At 48.4% G+C, this 23,726-nt stretch overlaps 1 protein-coding gene across 7 annotated transcripts in view; it reads left to right on the forward strand.

Moving 5' to 3' along the window:
* Apba2 (amyloid beta precursor protein binding family A member 2) overlaps positions 1 to 23,726 on the forward strand; it is a 237,316-nt gene that overhangs the window by 28,842 nt on the left and 184,748 nt on the right. For 6 of the 7 annotated variants that reach the window (XM_087594359.1, XM_087594383.1, XM_087594393.1 and 3 more), the window contains exon 2: positions 20,994 to 21,108. The gene's annotated coding sequence lies outside the window, so the exon portion shown is untranslated. 7 annotated transcript variants of the gene reach the window in all.

The following is a 23,726-nucleotide window of genomic DNA, read 5'->3' on the forward strand; positions in this document are numbered from 1 at the left end:
AATTCTGTCTACTGGAAGTCTGTACCATCCCTTAGGATGCTTAATTTTCCATCTTGATCAGTCTGGATTTCTCTGCTTACAGAGAGGATGTCAGCATAGGGGTGAAGGTGGGGAAAGAGCCATTGTCCAGGCTATCTCCAGCCAACTGAGGTCAAGCTCGGCTAGCTTTGTGTAGGGCAGCCAGCAAGAGCGTCATGCTGCCCCAGGGCAGTCCAGATCCAGATCCAGATCCAGATCCAGAAGTGCACGCGGGCAGAGCCAGCTTCTGGGGTGTGGGAGGCTTTAGGAGACATCTCTGGAGTTGGCAAGAGATGGAAGGAAGGAGATGTGCTCTCATGTTAGGCGTCAGTCAGGAGAACTGATCCCCTTGGACTCCAGGGTCTATGAACCTAACCATTAAGCAGCAGGATCACATTGGAAACCAATTGAATGCTTCCAAGGAGGCAGTTAATATATTTGACTGTGGGTTAAAATGTATGTACCAGACCAATTTGGCCATCTCTTCATGTGCTTTTCAGAATGGCCTATTTTCTTCCTATAGTTGTTATATTATTATTATTATTATTATTATTATTATTATTATTATTATTATTAACTTTACATCCCACTCACTGCCACCCTCCTGGTCATCCCCTCCCACAATCCTTCCCCCATTCCCTTCCCTTCTTCTTTAAGTGGTTCCCTCCCCACCTGTATAATAACACCCCACCCCCTATCCCCAATCCCCACACATCAAATCAGTGAGGCTAGGCACATTCTATCCCACTAAGGCCAGACAAGGCAGCCCAGCTAGAAGAATGTATCCCACATACAGGCAACAGCTTTTGGGATGGCTACCTCGCCTCCAGTTGTTTGGGACCCATATGAAGACTAAGCTGTACTTCTGCCATGTATGTGTGGGAGGCCTAGGTCCAGCCTGTATGTTCTTTGGTTGGTTTAGTCTCTGAGAGCCCCAAAAGTCCAGGTTGTTGATTCTCTTTTCTTCCTGTGGAGTTCCTATCCCCTTTGGGCCCTCGGTCCTTCCTCCTATTCTCCATGTAAGCCCCCAACCTCCAACCTCCAGTGTTTGGTTGTGGGTGTCTATATCTGTCAGAGTCAGCTTCTGGGTGGAGCCTCTCAGAAGACAGCCATGCTAGACTCCTGTCTATAAGCGTAACAGGGTTTCATTAAGAGTGTCAGGGATTAGTGCTTGCCCATGGGATGGGTCTCAAGTTGGGTCAGTTATTGGTTGGCCATCCCCTCAGTCCCTGTTCCAGCCCCTGTTGCCTGCATTTCTTGTAGACAGGACAAATTTGGGACCAAAAGTTTTGTGGGTGGGTCGGTGTCCCTATCACTTCACTGGGGTTCCTGCCTGGCTACAGGAGGTTCCACATCCCCAATGCTGTGAGTCATAGCTAAGGTCACCCTCATTGATTCTTGGGTGCCCCCCTTATCCCAGATCTCTGTCATGTCCTGGAGATGCCCCCATACCTCCTCACTCCAGCCCCTGTCAGTTGCAGATTTCCATTCATTCTCATGGCCATCTGGCCATTGCTACTGCCCTTCTCCATACCTGATCCTGCCCCATTATCCTGCCTATCCCCTCTCCCATGCAGATCCCTCCCTCCATCTGCCTCTTATGATTATCTTATTCCTTCTTCTAAGTGAGATTCAAGCATCCTCATTTGTGCCTCCCTTCTTGTTTAGCTTCTTTGGGTCTGCGAGTGTAGCATTTTATGTAGTATTTTATGGCTAATATCCACTTATAAGTGAATACGTATCATGCATCTTCTTTTGGATTTGGGTTACCTCACTCAGGATGATATTTTCAAGGTCCATCCATTTGCCTGCAAAATTCACGATGTCTTTGTTTTTAATAGCTGAATAGAATTCCATTGTGTAGCTGTACCACATTTTCTTTATCCATTCAGAATGACCTATTTTCAAATTAAATTAGATTATTTTAAACGTATCGATTCTTCAAACTTTATTGATTCTTTGTGAATTTCACATCATGAGCCCTAATTCTACTCATCTCTCCATCCCATCTTATCTACACACACACACACACACACACACACACACACACACACACACACACACATACACGATTGATCTCATATAGCTAAAATGTCACAAAATGGGAGGGGTGTGTGTCATGGAGTCATTCATGGACAGTAGCCTAAGCAGGGTACCCTTTTGTAGTGCTGTTGGCTGCTGGGGTTACGTATTGATTTCTGTCTATTGGGTACCTTCAGGCACCTGTCTGAAGGCTGAAGGTCTTGGTGCTCAGACTTCCCTCAGCTCTTGTTCCTCCCTCCCTCCCTCCCTCCCTCCCTCCCTCCCTCCCTCCCTCCCTCCCTCCCTCCCTTCCTCCTTCTTTCCCTTCCTTCCTTCCTCCCACAACCATCTTTTTGTCTTTTGATTCAGGGAATTAAATTTGAAGCCTTACATGTGCTATGCAAACTCTCTAGCATTAAGCCACACCCTCTCCCATTTAAAAACTTCTGGGTTACTCAGGCTGACCCTGGACTTGTGTTTAAGCTCTGAAACTTGCAATGGAAACTGTGGTTAGTATGTTCCTTGGCTAAGTAGAAATATGTTTTGTTTCCCGTGCACTTTTGCCTGAGTGTGGATGCCTCTCTCTGTAGGGGTTTTCTGGGACCATTAGACTTTCCTGGTGGCCCAATCCAGATGACTGACACTAAGGGTTGACATGTTCCCGTAATTCTAATGGGGACAATTCCTTGGCCAACTGAATGTGAGGTCTGCTTCAGTTAATCCGTTCTTTCCAGTTTGGGGTTGGGTTCTATAATTGTAGGGCAAATGCTGAAAATGGGGTGGCTTTTTGTGACAATAATGTTGGCTTTGTCAGTCACCCTTACACTGGGGAGACAGCACTGTTCCCTGCAGGGATTCAGCCAGCACAACCCAGTCAAGAACACAGTCTTGGCCCTCCTGTGCCTGAACGCTGCGTGAGAGTGAGAAATCAGGAGTGATTTCTATTAGGGATCGGGCACTCATCTTGGGCAGCTCTTCATGTGGGTGACTTTAGCATCTGCCCACGTGCACATCATTTCCTTTGTCTAAAGCTGTACAGTGGCTCTTTGATTTTCAATTTGAAACCCTTATCTTCTGACAGCTGGGCTGACCCGGAGCACAGTACTGGAAATGGGCTGCCATTGCAGCGTTCCTAATGGGATAGGTTTTATTTCGAACGACTGCACTGTGACAGCCTTTAGCTGCCTTTGTGGTCACAATAGCCCACTTTTCTCTCATTTAATGAGAACTGCATAGTTGAAGCCTGCCTTACAGTTCTGCCCCCATGGTGGCCTGGGTGGATCCCAGACTCATCTCCTACGACCAGGGTCAAATGGGCCAGCCACAGCCCAGCAGGCTTAGGGCAGAGGAGGAGACCTGCACCTGACCTCATGACCCAAGTGGCCTTTAGTGTGCTTTACATGACCTAGAACATGTTGTATTCAGGTCAGAATTGCTCTGCTGCAGGGTCCATGGGCTTCTGGGTTGTGGATATGCTTCCTGGATGAAGGGTCAAGGTGGAGAGCCAGGCAAGGGGCTCACTGAAGTGTCTCAGCTTTAAATGATTTGTATTTATGGCTGCCATACCACCAGGGGATTAGTGCTTAGGAAGGTTGGAGCAAAGGTGTTGGGTTCCTTCTGCCAGTGTGGCTCAGAATGTTTGGGGAACAAAGGGTCATGTCTCAGCTTAAGCCTGTGAACCTCAGGGACTCCTGTAGCCTTGGTCGGCTTTTCATCAAATGGGTAGGTGCAGATGGTCTGTCTCTGTTTAAATTATGTCAAGGAGTCTGCCCGAATGTCAGGACTTAGGCTTTTGAAACAAGACTTTCTAAAGTCTCTTTCAAAATTGTCCTTTGAAGGCTCAGGAGTGTTTTTCTCGATGGAGAGTTCTTACCAGTATGCTCATGGATTAGGGACTACCTCCTAGCCCTTCACAAGCAAGCAAGCTAGCAAGCATGCGTGCAATTGAGCCAACTTCTCATGCTGTTAAAAAATTTCACTTCATCATTGGTGGTAACATTTTCTTCTGTCCTCTGACTTCTGTGAAGTGCTTGTGGGTGTGGGCCTGAGTCCATTATTGGTTGGTGCCACAGGCCTGATGCCTGGTCTGGTGCCACCTGCTCACTTACAGTCTAACTGAGAAGGTCCCCTGTGTTCCTCAGTTCTCACCCTGTGGAGTCCCTTCCTGTGGCTCTCACGGGTCCTCTGAGGTCTCATTCCTCATCTGTGTAATTTTCCCTTTGGCTGTTCCAGGCTCAAGAATGAGTGGACTGACAACTCTCTTCTGTTCTTTCATCAAGAATATATTTATTTTCTTAGTTAAAAAAAACTTGTGGTAAAATACACATAACATGAAACTCACCATCTGAGTCATTTCCATCTGGGAGGTTAGTGGGTAAAAATGCCTTCTTCATGCTGTGTGGAAGTTGCTCCCATCCCTGCAAAACATTTCATCTTATCCATTCAGTCATAACTATTAATTCCTCCCCAGCCCCAAGCAGCCACCATTTCACCTCTGTCTGGATGAATATAACATTTCTCTGCACGTCAAGTAGACTCAAACAGTGTCTGCCATTTTCTGCTTGGCTCATTTCCCTTAACATGGTGTCCTTAAAGTTTACACCTATTGGACCTGAGCTAGACTTTCTTTCCTTCTATGTACATTTATTTTTAACTCATACATAAAAGTCATTACATTTGTCTTTTAACTGATACTTTTACAAACAGAAACTATGTATATAAACTACTATGTAATGTTTAGATATATACAATGTATAAGATTTCAATCAGACTAAACATAATATATTTTCTGAAACAAGTATTTTTTGTGATGAAAGCTTTCAAAACCCTTCTAGTCCTTTGAGATATACAGAATATTATGTCCAATACTATTTATAATAACTCCTAATTGCTATCTGGCTTTCTTGTTTAAGGTTGAATAATATTTCACTTTATGTATGTGCTATGGTTTATTAACTTATTTATCAGCTGGGCACTAGAAGCATCTCCTGTAGTAAAAAGAGACCAAGAAGCAAGAGAGGGCTTAAACCTTGGGTACTTGTGGTTCCAGTCTCTGTGGATGGAGAGGGCAGCGTGGAGTATTTGTTCCTTTCTGCATCTGACAGAGACTCCCATGAGCATCCAAGTCTGTGAGCTCCAAAGTCAGCTCCTCAAAGAACAGCAGCAGCATGTGTGTTAATGCCAGCTCTGGTGCTGGGATTGGGGAATGCAAAGGCAGGGCTTGTTCATAGAGAAGAGTGTATCCATCCTGGAGGCTGGGTGCTTCCAGGCTTTCAGACGGGTGTAGCTGTGTGCTCAGAGCTGAGTGGGCTGCTGGAAGCAGTCAGTCCTTCTCAAGCTCTTGGAAACAGTAGAAAGGCGAACTGACAAGAGCTGGTGTGGCCATGACCACATGACCATACCGTAACACCACCACAGCTCATGAGATCTATGCCTTTGAAACTCTCTTGTGGATGTTGATGAAAAGCCTCTGAAGTTGACATATCCAGGAACAGAGGGGAATGTGTTTCAAATTCTGGGAACCACCAGCAGAGGAATTAAAATGGGAAACGACAGGCGAGATTGCAGCTGTGGGCTGTGAAGTCCAGACTGGGTGATGTCATCTTGGTCTTGTAGCATCAGGTCACTTCAGTCTGAAGAAGAAGATTGTCTTACTTCTTTGGGGCCATGTACAATGAGCTAGTGGCCCTCCGTCAGACTTGCTCTTGGTAAGGCTGAGTTGTATGTCCATCCATAGACAGGCAAGCCAAGAAAGCAATCACAATAGAAGATGTCCAATGACACCAGGCAGGCAGAAAGGTGCCAGTAAAGGCAGGGGCCATGGGTTTGGCACAGCCTTTCCTGACAGATGTGGCAGGCAGCCATTAGAGGTGCTGCCCACAACAGGTGTGGCGTGTTTTGACATAAATGCTTTGTCAATATCCTGTGTATTGAGCAGTGGATCTCAACCTTCTAAATGCTGGGACCCTTTAACATTGTGGTGACCCCAATCAGAAAATTATTTTTGTTGCTACTTCATAACTGTAATTTTGCTACTGTTATGAATTGTGATTTAAATATCTGAAATGTAGGATATCTGATATGCCATCCCCTATGAAAGCATCCTTGGACTCCCAGAGGGATCCTAACACACAGATTGAGAGACACTGGTCTAAGATCGGAAAGGTTTCTGCCTATGGAAGGTGCTGGGGAAGGCATTTGCCATGTAGCCCTCTGGGCATGCTCAGTGCTTAAATAATGAGGCGTGGGTCAGCAGGGAGAGCCCCACTACGCTTCTCTGTTAACACTGGCCATTTGGGAAAGGGACTTTGCCTTCATAGGACCCTCAGCTGGTTCTGGAACATTCACTGAATAACAGTGATTTTGTTTTTTCTTTTTGGTTTGTCCGTGTTGTCATATCCATTTCAAGTTTGTTTCCTGTCAGTTGCCAGATGTCGCTCAAGGTAGTTTGCTTTCTGTAAAATAGGACCCACTATTACTTGAAATGTAAAACTTAAATATTCAGTATTTCAGAGTTTAACAGTCTTGGGTTTAGGGTGGTATTTCAGTGTCATCCAGCCGTTTGAAAACAAAACCAATATCACAAAACATTTTACATTCTGTGCCTTTTAGAGGGAAAGAGGACTTCTGTAACAGCATCTAGGTTTTGTCGTAGGAAACGCTGAGAAGTAGATGCTTTAAACCCCAAGCAGATGAGGTTTTGGCTCTGACTTTGGCAGCGGCTGCAGTTCTCAGTGGCCCTGGAGCTGCGGCAGGGGTCTGCTGTGCTCCAGGGGAGCCCAGGGTCCAGCCCTTTGGACTTCTCTGGCTGCCTTCCTGCTCTTTGCTCATGTCCACAGAGTCTCGGGAAGGAGAGACACAGCCACCAGCCCCACGTCATTCTGCACCTCCAGAACAAATCCGTTTGTCACTTATCCACACTGGGGTGAGTGCCTATGGCTTGAGCTTGTCTGCCACCCTGCCTGGTGGAGATAAGATGCTCAGTCCCAGTGGAGTTATTTAGGTGCCACAGAGGGAGAAGTTTAATTTGATGCACCCCTCCATACCCCCCCCAAACCCGTGTCTATCTCTGCTGTGAATAATATTGCTGTATTTTCTCTGGCGCTCTGTGCGAACTCCTTTCCTCTTCTTTTTAACGGACCATTTAAATTAAAATACGCATTGTTGGAGCCATTTGCTGTTGTTTCGCATTTATGAAAACAATAGATTGTGGTGGGTCCCTCACTGCGGACACACAGTACAACATGGCCTCGAGGACAGTCCCTTCTCTTGTCCGAGGCTTTCTGGAGGTGCTCTGAGCCTAATCAGAACAGCAGCAGCGGGGGGTGGGTTAGAGATCACAGGTTCCTCTCTGTTTAAGTGGCAGGGAGATGAAGATGGTTATGTTCCTGGGGTGGCCATTCTAAGCAATGAGGGTGTGGGTCTGCACCAGCAGATCAGACATCACTTAGAGTTCCAGATAGTTGTGAATTGAGAATTTATTATTTTAAAGGAGTTTTTCTTTTACAAGCATTTCTGAAATCCAATGTAGTGATTTTAAAAAAAATGTTTTTTGTTGTCTTACTTATGTTTCTGTATTTATTTGAATTGATTTTCAAGATAGAGTCTTGCTCCGTAGCCCAGACTGCCCTCAACGTGGAGATCCCCCTGCCTGAGTGCTGGGATTACACCCGTGTACGATCATGCAGATTTTTGATATTAATTTTATAACAATGCTCTGTAATACTGTACTTGCGTGAGGTATGTTTTTCTCTGGAATGGGTTTGAGAGGACATTATTTTAGTAACTTTTGTTACTGGCTGGAAGACCTGGAAGTGTTTGCAGAAGTCATACCTGGGTCTCAGCGATGCCTTCCTCCTGCTCATTCACGTGAGGCCAGGCGTCTCATGGGCAGAGCAGAGGAGAGACTCTCTGTTTCTGAGGTGATCGTACAGTTGGAAGCACAGTGTGCTCTCAGGCCTGCCCTTTCCTGCTTCGAGTCTGAGCTGTGAGACCTGGGGAGGGGTCTTCATGTCCTTGGATGGTGATGACTGGCTTCGTCTCTCTGCAGGACCGAATCTTGGATTTCGGATCTGCGTGCTGCCTTTAGAGCTTGCTGATGACCAGGCCTCATGAAACTTAATTCCTGGCCTCTCAACTTTTACAGGACTGAGTAGAAGGACACACACAGGGTGCAGAGTTTGGAACCCTTCAGCTCAGGCCTTACCATATTCCCAGGCTTTCTCTCCTCCTTCCTGTCCCAGGGAGACACAAGAGGCGTGAGCTTGTTTCTTGTAGGCCTGCATAGGGCTAAGGAGCAGCCTCTGAAGCCTTGCTTTGTCTCCAAACCTCTATGCTTGTTCCCTGGGCCTTTCACCAGATGGTGCCATGAGACCTTGAACGTTTACTTCAAACTACAAGGAAAAGACTGGATACAGTCACTCAGCAAATGTTCGTTGAATACCTATCTGTGGCAAGCCACAGCCAGATTCTATTCTGGTATTCTAGGTACATACACCAGCACAGTCTGGGACAGGGGCTATTATTGGGTTTTGCTATTTTCTTAGTTAGCTTTCTGTTGCTGTGATAAAGAACATGATCAAAAGCAACTTGGGGGAGGAAACGGTTCACTTGGGTCATGTATCCAGGGTCATAGTCCCCTGAGGGAAGCCAAGGCAGAAACTCAAGGCAGGAAGGACCTGAACCGAGGCCATGGAGGAATACTGCTTACTGATGGTCTCTGCTATCTATTTTATGCAACCCAGGAACACCTGTCCAGGGGTGGCACCACCCACAGCAATCTGTCCCCTCCCACATCAACCATCAATTAATAACCCACACACTTGCCTACAAGGCCAGCCTGACATAGGCAGTCCCTTAATTTTTGAGATTTCTTCTTTCTTGATGACTCTAACTTTGTGTCATTAAGACAAACAAACATAACAACCAGCAGCCATGCAGAAAACAGGATGCTCTGCATAGACATTTGTCTATGGTAGGTCTCAAACCCTAGGTCCTACAAATGGCTAATAGAGGTGTTCATTAAAAGCCAACTCTGGCCTCCAGGTTCCCCCGAATCTCTCAGTCCTGACCTGTTATGGAGCTTGGCTGATGTTCCCGCTATTTTACCCTAAACTTTTCCAGACCAGAGGGTGGGCTGGGCTCCTCACAGCATCTCTGGCCCCTGTATAACTCAGTCATATTGGCTATGCCAGTCTCTTGGCCCAGAAATCTCCCATTTCCCCTTCCTCCTTTCCTCACATGGCTCAGCTCAGGGTCATGTCCACTGTGGAATCTCTCAGATGCCCCTGACCCTGGCTATGCTCTCCTTTTATCTACAGTAAACTCCCCCCCCCATGCCTAAGAACAGTCACGCCCCTCCCCCCACACCCCTCTCTCATTCATTCATTTAGTCTGTATTGGATGTGGACACAGACCAAAGCAAGGACTTCTTGGCCAGAAGAGGTTGACTTGTATCAAGTGTCTCAGTAGCTGAGGTTAAAGTGTGGTGCTCTCCCAACCTTCCTGCCATGGCTACCCCAGCTTCTTGTCACTCCACAGCTTCCATGGCTAACTGCTGGCTTTGTCTTCACAGTAGCCCGGGGAGTAGCATGGCGGGTGAGGTTCTAGTCTAGTTCATGCTTCACTGGGTACCACAAGACTACCCTTCTGCACGTGTTCCACATCTAAGAGCATTTAAGTCACAGTTCCTTTGCCGTCCATTCCTTCCTCTCGAATGTAGACCCTCCTCTGGTTTCAGCCCAGGAGGAAAACCCTAGGGAGCTTCCCTTGTAGGAACTGTGCCCTTTACCTGCTGGTTTGTCACCACCAAGAGGTGGCAATGGGATAACTGCTTGCCACTTATCAGTAAATCTTTCTGCCATTTATTTCAACAGATATTAATAGGCGTAAGACTCTTGGTCATCAACTTGACTACATCTGGAATTCACAAAAACTCAAGCAGCTGGGTACACCTGTGAGGGATATATTTTTTTCTTATTTTAATCATTTGATGTAGAAAGTGAAAGACTCACTTTCATCTGTATATTTTGAACTTGGGAGATCTAGCTTTAACCTGGGCCATACCTGTTGTCAGCCTATATAAAGGATGTGGAAGAAGGAAGCTTGCTCTTTTGGTCTGCTCTCATGGGCAAGTCTTTTACTGGCGGCATTAGAGTTTACTTCTTCAGGATTCCAGTGTATACTGAAGACCAGCTGAGCCATCCAGTCTCATGCACTGAACAACTACTGGATTCTTGGACCTTCCATTGATAAGACAACCTTTGTTGGGCTGCCTGGACCACAACCTAGAAGCCATTTGAATAAATCCCCTTTCTCTTTACTAGCGCTCTCTCTCTCTCTCTCTCTCTCTCTCTCTCTCTCTCTCTCTCTCTCTCTCTCTCCCTTCTCTTCCTTCAGGGAACCTGGCTAATACAATAGGCAACCACAGTTCAAGTTAAGCTGTATTTAACATTTGCAAATCAAGGTTAAGGCCATTTGTATTGCCTGCTCTGGGCAGGCCTGGTCATCATTTTAAATGAGTGCAATCTTCATAACTTCTGCTGTTATTCAGAACTTGAGAATAATTTCACCAGTTGCAGCATAAAATCACCTAAAATCACCTATAGTTTAGTCTTTGTGTTTGGAGTTGCAACCCTTTAGCATATTCTGTTCTGTGTCTAATGCTCTAACATCTTGGTAAATATGAGGCTCTGTCTTCTTCTGAGCTTCAGGGACAGGGGAGAGGTTCCATACCAACCCTCTAGGACACACACGCACGCACGCACGTGTATACACACACACACACACACACACGCACACACGCACACACGCACACACACACACACACGTCTTTCCTTCCTCTGTGAGGAAGACCTTGAGAGGGTTCTTTAGAGAAAAGGTGGGTTTCTATTATATCTGGTCTGTGAGTTACTTACTTACTTTTGGTTACACTAAGATCAGAAGGATAGGAGATCCTCTGGGAGTGGTGGTTAGCAATGTCTCGCATGTCGTGGTGAGATGGGAGACAGAGGAGAGGCGGAATCAGGCTCCCCTTGTTTCAGACCTCAGCAAAGCAGCTCAGTGTCAAGCACGTTGGCTGCAGTGATGTCGGGTTCCCTGGAAGGAAAGCGGGTTTTGAAAGATCTGTGTGTAGGAAACAGTGTTTACCCGACCACCGGCTGGAGGCCTCGGAGCAGTTGCTTTAGTCATGGGTGGTGCCTCTGGACCATCTGGATGGTCCATCCCCTCATGGTGTGTCTTGGTTCTTCTCTGGTCACCCATGTGGCCTGCATTATGGGTGAGGCATTCTGGTTTGCAGGTGGTGTGGCTGTTTTACCTGGACACTCTGATCCTCATGCCACAGACACTGGGCTATCTGTCACCTCCCCTCAGCGCTTCAGCTGCCTGAATGGCTCTTCCTGTGAACTCATCCTAGACAGCCCCCTGCCCACCTCTAGGAAGGTAAGGAGATTTTGTTAAATGACCTCTCAGTCTCTCATCCACTTCCACCTTGATAAGCTCTTGAAGAGTGAAGCTTGAGTGGAGTCATGACATATATCCTATGTCCCTTTCTAAGTGGTGTTCTAGAGTCTAGAAGGGCTGAAATGGTTGGGACTTGGCCCCTAAGCACTTCATATCCTGGGCCCTGTTGGGTACGTGTTACACGCTACCATTGGGCCTGTTCTCTGTACTACATGTACCCCATCTATAGACAGATACTCCGTACCACAGACAGATACTCCATACCACAGACAGATACTCCATACCACAGACAGATACTCCATACCACAGACAGATACTCCATACCACAGACAGATACTCCATACCACAGACAGATACTCCATACCACAGACAGATACTCCATACCACAGACAGATACTCCATACCACAGACAGATACTCCATACCACAGACAGATACTCCATACCACAGACAGATACTCCATACCACAGACAGATACTCCATACCACAGACAGATACTCCATACCACAGACAGATACTCCATACCACAGACAGATACTCCGTACCACAGACAGATACTCCGTACCACAGACAGATACTCAATACTACAAAGAATTCACATCACAAGCACCCCATACTTCAGACAGATCCTATATCACAGACATTTACCCTATACCACAGACAAATACCACATGCTACAGATAATCCATACCACAGACAAATACACTATAGCTTAGACAAGTCTTGTAGTACAGATACCCCATACCACAGATAAACAGGCAAATACCATATACGACAGACAAGCACCCCACAGCACAGATAAATATCTCATACCACAGATACTCTCTACTGTGAACAAATACCCTGTACCACATCTCCCCACACACACGCACATGCACACACACATACACACTTATTCTCTATCCCTAATAACACATCACACCTACAGACTTACATACACACATGCACATGTACAGCATCTCGCACCACAGACCTCACTATTATGTCGTGCACACAGACACACACATGTGTACCATGCCACTCCACACTCAATAGAACTCATTCCATAACACATGTCATATCATTCCACACGCAGACATTACAACGCATCCCTCATGCCCTCATGCATGGGCCCTGTGTGGATCCCCAGACTAAACTCAGTCAGGGTTGGCTTTGCCAGCTGACTTAACATGCTGTCCCCAAATACTTTTGAGTGAAAAGAATTCCCCAAACCAAGAAGCACAGGCTGCCAGATAGTAAGCCCTCCTGCTGGCTCCGAACTAGGAAATCCCACAGTCAGGAGAAGTTAGGGGTCCAGGCAAAGCCTGGCATGGTCCCCTAGCACCTTCTTTGCTGACCTCTCCCCCAACTCTCCCTCCTTTCTCCCTTCCAATAAATATGGAGGAAGACCGTGAAATCTCAAGGATTCTCACTAATCTTCAGTCTGAGGAGAAAGACCGTAACAGCGGGGAGCATTAGAAACACACGGTCTGTTTGTACTGCCTTCTGGGAAAATTTAGCTCCATCTTCCGGCTTAGTGGATAGCTCACTAATTATGTCCATTCTTATACTTAGTCCCCTGAGTACCATATTACGCAGGATAGTTTTTAAATTAAGCTTTCTTTTCACTGGTTTTAGATTTGTATAAATAAATAAATAAATAAATAAATAAATAAATAAATAAATAAATAAATAAGCAAGCAAGCAAGCAAGCAGGCAAGCATCTAGTTTCCAGTCTGCTGGCCATCTTCTCAGTGGCCATCTTCCCTGCTCCCTCTGTTCTGAACATCTGACCTGGGCCACATTGGACACAGCTATTCTACGATGCTGCATAGAATATGCTGCCGTTTGCTTATGTCCATGGTGTATGTTGTGGCTCCCTGGTGTAGCATTTGACGGAGTTGTGTGATTCATCTAACTTATCTTTTTCCTGCAAGCGCCTTTGTTTTATTAACTCACTCTCATTCCGGGAACATCCCTTGTCACGTCCCTTTTCATTTTTGCTTCCTGTGGCATGGGGGAAGGGTCAGAGGGTCCTGTTGTGGGCTGGTGGGCTGGTGTGGGGGGCATGAGGGGAAGTGATGCTTACCGTATTGCGTTGCCTCTCTGGTGTTAGCTTCCCCTGGGGAGCCTGGCACAGCCGATCACCGTTTAGGCTCCCTTGTGATGCATCAGAGTTCCCCAGATCCATTCCTCAGCAAAGCAGACCCTACAGTGATGGCAACAGCAGAGTGCATTCGTTCATTCGTTGCCCCTTCAGGAGGGAGCAGACTGACCAGAAGAGCCCTATGAGCAACGGCCATTTTCATGACTCATCCCACTGTGAAGTGCAAGGTGCCTATGTCCTTTCTCTGGGTGAGGGACATGAGGAACAGAGAGCTTCAGAAGCACCCCCAGGATCACAGAGCCCAGGAAGTGGCAGAGCTCAGACTTGCACATAGGCTCCAGGGCCTCTTCTCTGCTCAGGAGTGACAGTGGCCCACTGCAGTGGTGGCCGGCATATGGGGCATGGCCCATACATTGTGGGAGAGAAGACAGGAGCAATGCTGATGTAATAATCCCCCCTCATGTTTATATGTTCAGGACATTGAGACGTGAGTACTAGGCCTCCTGGCTGGGAGGTGCCCCCTCGGATCCTTGGTTTCATTTGTTTGAGAACATTCTGGTGGGATGGATTTTTTCTTCTTTTTAGAACTATGAATGGATGAGTGGGTAAGTGGGCATGGGTGCCTGGGGGCTGCAGAGGACCAGGCATTAGAGAGGGAAGCAGGGCAGTGGTGGTTGCCAGCTCTACTGTTCCGTGATGGAGCACGGGCGGCTGGCTGACAATGCTGTATTCTGCTTATGGCAGTGACCACTGCCCAGAGGGAAGCACACAGTTTTCTATATCCCAGGAGTTCCCGTGTCACTTTAATGTCCCTGTTCCTGCCAGCTCACTGTGAGGATGAATAGACACACACGTGGTGGGAGGGGATTTTAGAGATTTTTCAGTAAGAGAGCCACAGCCCCTCTCTTTGTTGAAACAGGAAATAGCCTGGGTGTGGGTGGCTCTGAGGAACAGGCTGTCTTCCTCACCCTTCAGGGAAGCTTGGCCTGTAGCATGTGGCTATGGTGATTCAGAGAGCAGAACCCCCTCCAGTGCTCAGGGCCAGGCTCCTGTACAGTAGCAGATCCTGGGGGCCTGCAAGGAGGTCTAGGGGGTTTGGGCAGAGAACTTCTGCTCCAGTGGGTGAGGACAGTGGCAAATACTGACCTTACTGCCAGAGGTATGCAGGTATAGGTGGGCAGGGCATAAGTGGCATCCTCAGGATCCCTGAGGAGGTCAGCCATGCTGATGCCCACCAGAAGCTGGCCTGGTGGGGCTGAGGAATGGCAGCGATCCCATGGGACTGGGGCAGAGAAGGGGGCAGGATAAAGGCCAGAGGGCATGGAACAAGACAGAGGCCTTTCCAAGCATCCTGAGGGCTTGTGCTCTGGAAGACAGTTGGGGTGCATTAGAGGAGGATGGGACCTCACTTCCAGCTGCTGTCTTTCTAACAGCTCTAGCAGGTTATAATTCATGTATCTTTATGAGGTTCACCCCTTAAAGTATCTGATTCAGTGGTTTTAAGTATCTTCATGACATTCACCATTGACCTCTACTGAATGATAAAGAAAGGAAGGAAGGAAGGAAGGAGGGAAGGAAGGAGAGAAGGAAGGAAGGAAGGGGAAAGGAAAGGGTATGGCTATTCCTAGGTATGGTGGAGGAGAAAGTTTATTTTAGACATGTGGGAGAGCAGCTAGAGGAAGGGGCATCTGGGAGAGTCCAGAGTGGACAGGAATGAACCTTGTGAGGGGGGTACGGGAAGGGAGAGGGGGAGAAAAGGGAACCAGACAGCAGCCAGGAGACTGAAAGATACAAAGAAGTTGGATAACCAAAATGGCTGGATTGTATAGGGAAGGGGAGCTGGGGAAAGGACAGCCTAATCCCTGGGCTGGAGAAGTTTAGGATAGGGGGCAGGGTGTGCCAACCAGAGGTCCCTATAATAGGTTGGGACTGAAAGATACAGGCGGAACCTGGTGGCCAGGTCTGCTTTGATATGTTAAATAGGGACCTCAACCATTTGTCCCCAGTCTGAAACCAAACATCTGCCTGTGTCCATTTCAGTCACTCCCCATCTGTTGCTGTGCCGTCTTTAAGTGCTTGGTGGGCATTCTCCCACGCAGGCCTGTGAATGTCCTGCTTGTACAGGGAGTATCAGTTTGTGTTGATGGATACATCTGAGAGGGCAGGCAGAATGGACTGGGCTAGAGGTAGAAGCTCAAGACTGGGAGGTCCAGGCTAGGGTACGAGGTTGAGGCCAGGGTTAGTGGTGGAGGCCAGGGTAGGAAGTCAAGGCCAGGATAGGGGTGGATAAGTTGTGGAGGAAGAGACCATTTGAAGCTAGAGTCTGCTAACTCAGGAGGAAGCGAGTCTAGAAGGACCCTAGATGGGTAGTCTAGCTGGGAGAGGGAGACTGTGGTTGGGGCCAGGTCCCATAAGGGGAGGTGAGGCCCAGCTTGCACCACTGAAAGGCAATTAGTTGTGCCTTGGAGGTGTTGGTTAGGTGTGAACTCAGAGTGTGGAGCTGTCAGCTTAGCTGAGCGGTTTGGTCCATGATCTTGTACTAGGCGTCATGCACTAGAGGTATGGAAGTACCTCCCAGTCCAAGGGCCTCAGCGACCAGAGGTGGGTGAGTGATGGTGTTGGGAAGACATGAGCCAGTGGTTTGAGGGCTCGCCATTTCTAACTGTCACATGTCTGAGGAGCCACACAGGTACCAGATTACTCTCAGATGTCCCCAAAATCTTTATCCGTCCAGTGCAGAGCACTTCATTCAACACACAGAGAAATACAGCTCCTTTGGGGACCTTGTGCACAACTTGTGACATTTCTCTGGTTTTTCTGTCCCTTCGACCATCTTGAAGATGTTTTTAGAAAAGGAGAATTTTCCTGTTGGTATAAAACAAAGTCCTAATCTTCTCAAGAGTTGACAAAGCAGAGAAGGCACCGGGTGTGATTGCAGCCACATGGTGACCACGGCTGTTCACCGAGCCCAGCTCGCTCCCAGCACATGTGATATGCAGGGAGCATGCAGGTCCTGACTCCATTGGGACTAAGCTCTGAGATGTGGGGCCAGTGACTGGCCGGCCTGGCAGGACAGGATGAGACTAGAATTCCCTCAGGCCTGTCACTCTGCTGTGGACTCCCTCAGGGGAGGCTCTGTCACTGCCAGCTCTTCTCATTGTGCAGGTCACTCTGAAGCTCTCCCAGACTGAAGTTTGGGGGTAGGGGAAGACCATGCATAAGAATGAGCCTCCACTGTGGTCCTGGCCGCCCTCCCTGTGTGCCCCTTCTTATTCTCTGTGGGGTCAGGCACCCTGCACTCTGAGGCACTCAAGAGTTCCAGGTCGACACTTTCTTAAGTGGTCTGAACTCTTTGCTCCTGTGTCTGGGTGGCTTTGCTATCTTCAGACCTGTCAGAACAAGGCCAGAGAGCAGCCCATAACGAGGGTGAGGGTGGAAATTGTTCACAAAACATGTCTGGCTTCCATGACTGTTTGAAAGGGACAAGGACATTTTGAAGAGATGGCCCCGTTGACTTGAGAGCAGTTCTCCCACTTTCCAGTGAGGAGACACAGACATGGCTACAGTCAGTATAAGATGGGTGTAGGTTGGGGCTGGTATCAAGGGGAAGCACTAAGCTGGGAGGGGAAGGGAAGACTGGGGGCATATGGTAGATTAAATAGTGTGGTCAGGAAGCTGGCACGTGCTGAGAAGCATGGTGGAGAGAATGGAGGAAGGGTGTGCACATCTGAGAGAATGGCTTGTGCAAAGGCCCTGGGGTAGCTCAGATTGTCTCTTCAAAGAAGAATAAAGAAGCCAGATCATACCTGATGAGATAAGGATCAATGCTGGGCTGTTTGTGGAGTTCAAAGGTGGAGCCTACATGGACTATGTTGGGATGATGGAAGAGCTTGGGTCCAGGGTGTTGCTGACGCTTCAATCTGAGTAACTAAGGACTCTGGATGTCAACCAGATGTCAGTACTGTGGTGGAGACCAGAGTGCCATCAGTTCATTCGTCAGGCGCCTCAGGTTGGGTTTCAGAGGAAAACCTATGAGGGATTCCAAAAGATTCACTTGGAGTGGGGATGCCCAAGGGGTAGGTGTGTGGAGGATGCTCTTGCTGGCTGCTGTTTGGCTACTTAAAAGCTAGGTCATCTCATTGTCCTATAGCCTGCACCCTGTGCCCTTGTCCATGCAGTCCTGTTTGTGTCAGCTGACTTACGTGCCACGCTCTCTTACTCCAATAGAGTCCTCAGTACTAGGTGGAGCAGGGGCTCCCCAAGGCTTCTGGGAAGGAGCTGGCTGGGGATACCATAGGAACTGTACTTGGCTATTGCCAGTGCACCTGCTGACCTGTGTGGTGTACATGGGGTCAGGGACAGGGCTGGTAGTTAGGTGTAGCATGTGATGTTAGTCATTGCGAGTACTAACTCAAACGAAAGATGCAGCAGCCCTGACCTGGAGTCCCTGGATGCTTGGCCTGGGGATGGAAGCTGGGTGCTATTCTATCAGAGCCTTCCCCAGTGGGCACCTCACCCCTGACTGGCTTGGCTTGGCTCTTTCCACCTGCTCAGCAGTGAAGTGAGCCCTGGTGGGTAGTGTCGAGTGGCAGAGCGGTGGAGCCTGGGATGGGCGAGCCTTTCTCTTTCCAGTGCTCTGTGGGTCAGACATGGGGGAGGGGGAGCAACTGGCTCTGGGAACTGAGCTCATTGGCTGCTTTATACAGCTGTGGGGGTTATAAGAGGCTAGAGTGGCCTGCACTTCCTGGCAAACGTCCTTCCTGGGTGGGCCTGGAGTGTGGCCAGCCTGAGAGAGAAGGGCAGGATGCCAAGGTACCCAGGCAGGAGGGTCATCTGCTGGGCAGTGGTACATAGACGAAAGCCAAGTACCTAAGCCCTGCTCCAGGAAGCCTGCCCTAGGTGGCCTGCCCATCATTGTTGTGGGAAGGAGGGCAAGAATCTTGGGGCTTTCGAAGCTGTCCTGGTTCCCAGGCAGCCTCCATTCTCCCGTGGGACCTTCCTTGGAGGAAGCTCGTGGATCTAATTTTAGCCCCAGGAACACATTGCAGGTGGCACACACAGGTGTGCAGTGTGACAGCGATCCGTGTCTGTGTTTGGGAGATGGACAGGCAGCTCCTGGATGCTCAGAATGCATGGCCAGGATCCAGAGGAGGCAGCCAAGGTCATGGAGACTTTTTCTTTGTATCCTGTTTTTTTTTTTTTTTTTTTTTTTAAAGTCCTGAATGATTTTATCAGCATCTCCTGGGTGGAAGGAGCCGCTTAGTGAGTGTCAGCCAATCTTGATTCTACAAATTCCACCCTAAGAGAGACCCTTGCGTTCTGTTCTGAGGCACCCCCACTGACCCTGTTTCTTCCAGATCATCATGTGCCTTGTGGACACAATAGCTTCCTCCTATAGCCTGAAACCTCCCATGGCCCTCTGTGTCAGTGAGACAAGAGCCTGGAGACCTGGCTTTACAGTGTCCCACCATGTGGGTACCCTTTGACACACATTCTTTGTACCCTTAGAATGCTTCTCTCTCTCTCTCTCTCTCTCTCTCTCTCTCTCTCTCTCTCTCTCTCTGTGTGTGTTTGTGTGTGTGGTGGTGGGGCATGCATGCACATGGGTATGTATGCATGTGCAGGCAGGCTCCAGGTTGATGTTGGGAATCATCCTCAATGGGTCTTTCTTCTAATTCCTTGAGGCAGGTCTCAGTCAAACCCAGAGCTACCAGATATGGCTGATGGTACTGCTAGCCATCTGGCTTTGGGATACTCTGTTCTTCAGATGCTGGAATTATGGTGGGCTAATGCTCCCAGCTGGCATTTATGTGGGTTCTGTGGCCTGAGCTCCTGCCTTCATGCTTGCACGACACACAGTTTAGTCGTGGAACACCCCCCCCCCCCAGCTCTTTTTGTCTGTTTATTTCATCTCCTTCCCTTCATTCTCTCTTCTTGGAGACTGCTGTTGAGGTCTGCTGGTGCGGAACTATTTTCTCTGCCTTTTAAAGGTTGGACCCTGGTGAGGCCAGGCAGGTCCCAGGGAGAACAATGAGTCCTGTGGGGGACAGGTGAAATGTGAAATACAACTAGGCCAGGTGCAGAGCAATGTCATCACCAGAGTTTAGGGAGGAATCCCTAGTTGGCTTTAAAGAATGAATAAAAGTGTTCTGGCGGGGCGGGATTCCAGAGGAATAAACAAGGGAATACTAAAGATGGTGGCCGGGGTGGTGGGGCTGGTGGGAGTGGCGGGGGTTGCGGGGGTGGTGGGGGTGGTGGGGGTGGGGGTGAAGATGTGAAGCACTGGTGAGGAGACATGGGGCAGGATAGCACAAGGCTGTGGCTATACACGGTGCCTGGGTCACCGTCACCTTGCATGCTGTGGTTCAGAGCCAGTGTCTCGTCATGGTTTGCTGTATCTCTATCCACACCATGAGAGTCCCTGAGCAAAAGCAGGCTTCTCTTACTTGTTGTGATAGGTCAGGCACAGGTCTGGTTAGGCCCGTGTTTCCTCCCTCTTCTGGGATCAGAGTGGATCCCAGACATTGCAGAGACTCCAGCTGGGTGTCCCGGCTCTACGAGGAGGACAGAAAACATGTCTGATGAATCTGTAGGCGCGAACCCAGCAGTGGTCTGCCTTAAAGCTCAGTGAAACATTAGTTCCCAGGCAGCACTCCTTTCACAGACGGAGCACTAGGGGAGGAACCAAGGGTACGTGTAGAAGGTGGTGCACAACTCACTTTCTAGGTCCCAGCATCCTTTGAGGCTCAGACGCATGCGCAGGCTACTCTGCCCCTCCCTGGAGCAGAGCTAAGATGGGAACCAAGGTATCTATCTGTCTTTGTTGCTCAGGGCTGAAGAAGAAGCAAGCGGCTCGCTGTAGGGTGGACTTTGTGTCTCTTGCCCTCCCCCCGATCCCCTCCAGTGCATCTCTCCAAGCACTGAGCATGGTCACTGTTTCTTTGTAGAGTCCCTGTTCATCGCAGAGGCATCCCATCCACCTGTCGCAAGCACTGTTTTGAGAGAAGTAACTTGAATCACCCAGAGCTTGTGTAGTGTTTTGCTACTTTGGGAAAAACAAACTGGGAACAGAGCCTTGATGTATGAGGGAGGGGATGTGGAGGTGGGTGGGCGGATGGATGGAAGTGTATTTTAACCGATTTTAGGATCTTCCTGCAAAAGGGTTTGAAAAGCCTATTCCCTATACACTTACTGTGGCTCCAAACTGTACTCTGGTTAGTGGTCTGTGCTGACCTTCATATGTGACTATGAAGAGCTTCCTTGAAGATGTCAGGAAACTCATCAGCTGTATTCCCAGATATTGTCTGTTTGGGGGAACATTGGGGTTCTGACTCTGTCCTTGTCTGTGAATTAGTGGATTGCATTTCCAGGCTGCTGACACTGTGTTTGTTATCTTTCTGTCACAGTTCTCTGGAGACTGAGGCACTGCTGAAGCTCAGCCAGGTGACACCCCCGCCCCGTCGCAGTAGACTTTCCTGCAGACAGGAGCAGGGAGAGCCATCCTGTGTGTGGAGACTGCCGGTGAGTAGGATACACTTCCCATCTTCAGCTTTTCCTGATGTACAATTGGGACAAGCCCTCATTAGCATGCTAGGTAACATCCTCACCTTTCTCTAACAAGACTCTAGTGCGTTCGTGCTTTGTTGGAACGTTCTCATTTATGGTTGTCTTTTGGTGCCCATGTGGGTTGGTTCCAAGGACCTCTGTGGGTTCCTGGATCCGAGGGTGCTCCAGTCCGTTATGTGTAATGCTCAGTGTTTGCATAGGGCACGCATACATCCTCCTTTGGTGACTTCTATACTTCATATGTTACAACCACTCTGTGAATACTTGGTTTATTGTTTAGGGGATAGCAAGAATCACACCTGCCAGTGCTCAGTATGAACTGGGCCGTTGTAAGCCTAAGACCACAACACAGGAGGCCCAATGCCGTGCTGTGGGCAGATTACATGTCTGGAGGGCTTTGTAGGCAAGAAACATTTTGTGTTTCTAAGACCTTCTGATAAAAACAAAACAAAACAGTTCTGATATGTGGTTGGTTGGACCCACAGATGCAGAGCCTGCATTTACAGAGGGCAAAAGACACAGACGAGAACCAGCAGCATGCGAAGGACAAATGACCAGGAGGCCTTCCATTCATGTCCCACCCATGGGAACTACTGTTCCTGTGTCTGCTCTCAGGGTACCCCCCATCCGCCACAGTGCATTCTCTGAGTCCTAAGGTTAACTCAGGCCAAAATCAAGAAAGGCCACCCTCTGGACTGTCTTGTATCTTCCCAGGGATGGGGCAGATTCCAGTGAACAGAAAAATCAGTCACCCAGGACCATCTCAAGGGTCTGCATCTCAGAGAGTGTTTTCCCTTCTGTGATAAAACCATGTGTTCGGTTGAGCCTACTCTCTACCTGTGGGTTTACTTACACTTTTTTTTCTTTTTTTGGAGCTGGGGATTGAACCCAGGGCTAGGCAAGCACTCAACCACTGAGCTAAATCCCCAACCCTACCTACACTTTTTTAAAAAAATATTTTACTTCATGTGCATTGGTGTTTTGCCTGCCTGTACACCTGTATGAGTGTCAGATCCCCTGAAACTGGGTCACAGACAGTTGCGAGCAGCTATGAGGGTTCTGGGAATTGAACCCAGGTCCTCTGGAAGAGTAGGCAGTGCATTTAACCACTGAGCCATCTCTCCAGCCTTGCACTTCTATCTTTAATGTGAGTCCATGGTTCATTTTAATAAGCCGTGCTTTCACCACTGTGTCTTGTTTAGTTCTTTGTTTGAGACAATCCACAACCACGAACAACAAACCCACCCCTCAAACAAACTAAGAAAAACACTGCTGCATGAAACACCAAAAACCATAAAACGCTGTATCACAGGAGACCTCCCCACCCCGAGCTCTGTCTAATAGGACACACTTCCCCTTCGTACGATCAATCACATTGGTTTCTATTCCTGTGGCTGTGATAAAATACCTCTAGGGAAGGAACTTATTTTGGCCCATACTTGGAGGGTGCAGTTCCCCATGGAGGCAGAAGCTTGAAGCAGCTGTTTGCACTGCTGTCAGAAAGTAGAGGGGGGCGAATGGCATAGATCAATGAGCTTTCTCTTTTTTTATGCTGTCTAGGACCCCAGTCCAAGGAATGGTGCCACCCATAGTTTGGATGGCTCCTTCTACCTCAATTAATCTAAGGTACATAATCCTTTACAAAGTGCATAAAGGGGTGTGTGTGTGTGTGTGTGTGTGTGTGTGTGTGTGTGTGTGTGTGTGTGTGTATGCATGTGTGCACATAAATGATTCTAGATCCTGCCAAGTTGACAATGTTAAACATCACATAAGTCATACTAAATTAAGATGCAGCCTAATGACCTTAATTGACTTTGATCATCAGCACAGATGTTATCTATAAATAATGTCACAGCTTAGGTTTTGAGAGTTAGGACCTCAGCATTATTTGGGGGATGGCACAGAATCTGCTCACCTGCTTCATTAAGCCCAGGGCCCATTCTTGTGTTCTCTATGGGGTCCAGTCCTTCGTGCAGAGGTGAGAGCTTGGCTGTCATTTGGGTAATATCCCACTTGTCCTTTTCCTGCTGGGAGTTCCAGGCTCAGGATATAGCAGCACATGGCTCTGCTCTCTTGCCACACAGCCTTTCCCCGCACTTATAGACTAACTTGCATTCTACCTGTATCTTCCAACACAGTTTCTGCTCGGTTCCCATCCTACAATAGTGCTTTCCTGGCTTTTTCCCCATTCCCGTCTCCATCCCCAACCTAGACCCCATTCCTACTGAGCCAGCTCAGTTCCAAGACTACAGCTACCTTCCAGGGAGTGTCCTGACCTGCCTGTCCCAGGCTAGCCTGCTCCTGTCTGTTCACCATTTCCCCTGCACTGCATAATGATATTCCTGGTCAACAGTGGCCACACATAAGCCTGGAGGGGTACAGTATGCGATCCGTGTGTTTGCAGGGTGCACTGCCAGTCACATGAGAGTGCAGCTTGCAGTGACTAGGTGATAGTTGTCATTTGGATCTGAAGTGTCCCATGAATTTCAGCACATTAGACCCTTGATCCCTGGGGTGATTCCATTATTAAGGTGTGGAACCTTTAAGAGACAGAGCATAGTGGGTGTTCCCGA

Source organism: Rattus norvegicus, chromosome 1 (assembly GCF_021556685.1).
Source record: "Rattus norvegicus strain SHRSP/BbbUtx chromosome 1, alternate assembly SHRSP_T2T, whole genome shotgun sequence".
In the NCBI taxonomy this organism is placed as follows: Eukaryota; Metazoa; Chordata; class Mammalia; order Rodentia; family Muridae; genus Rattus; species Rattus norvegicus.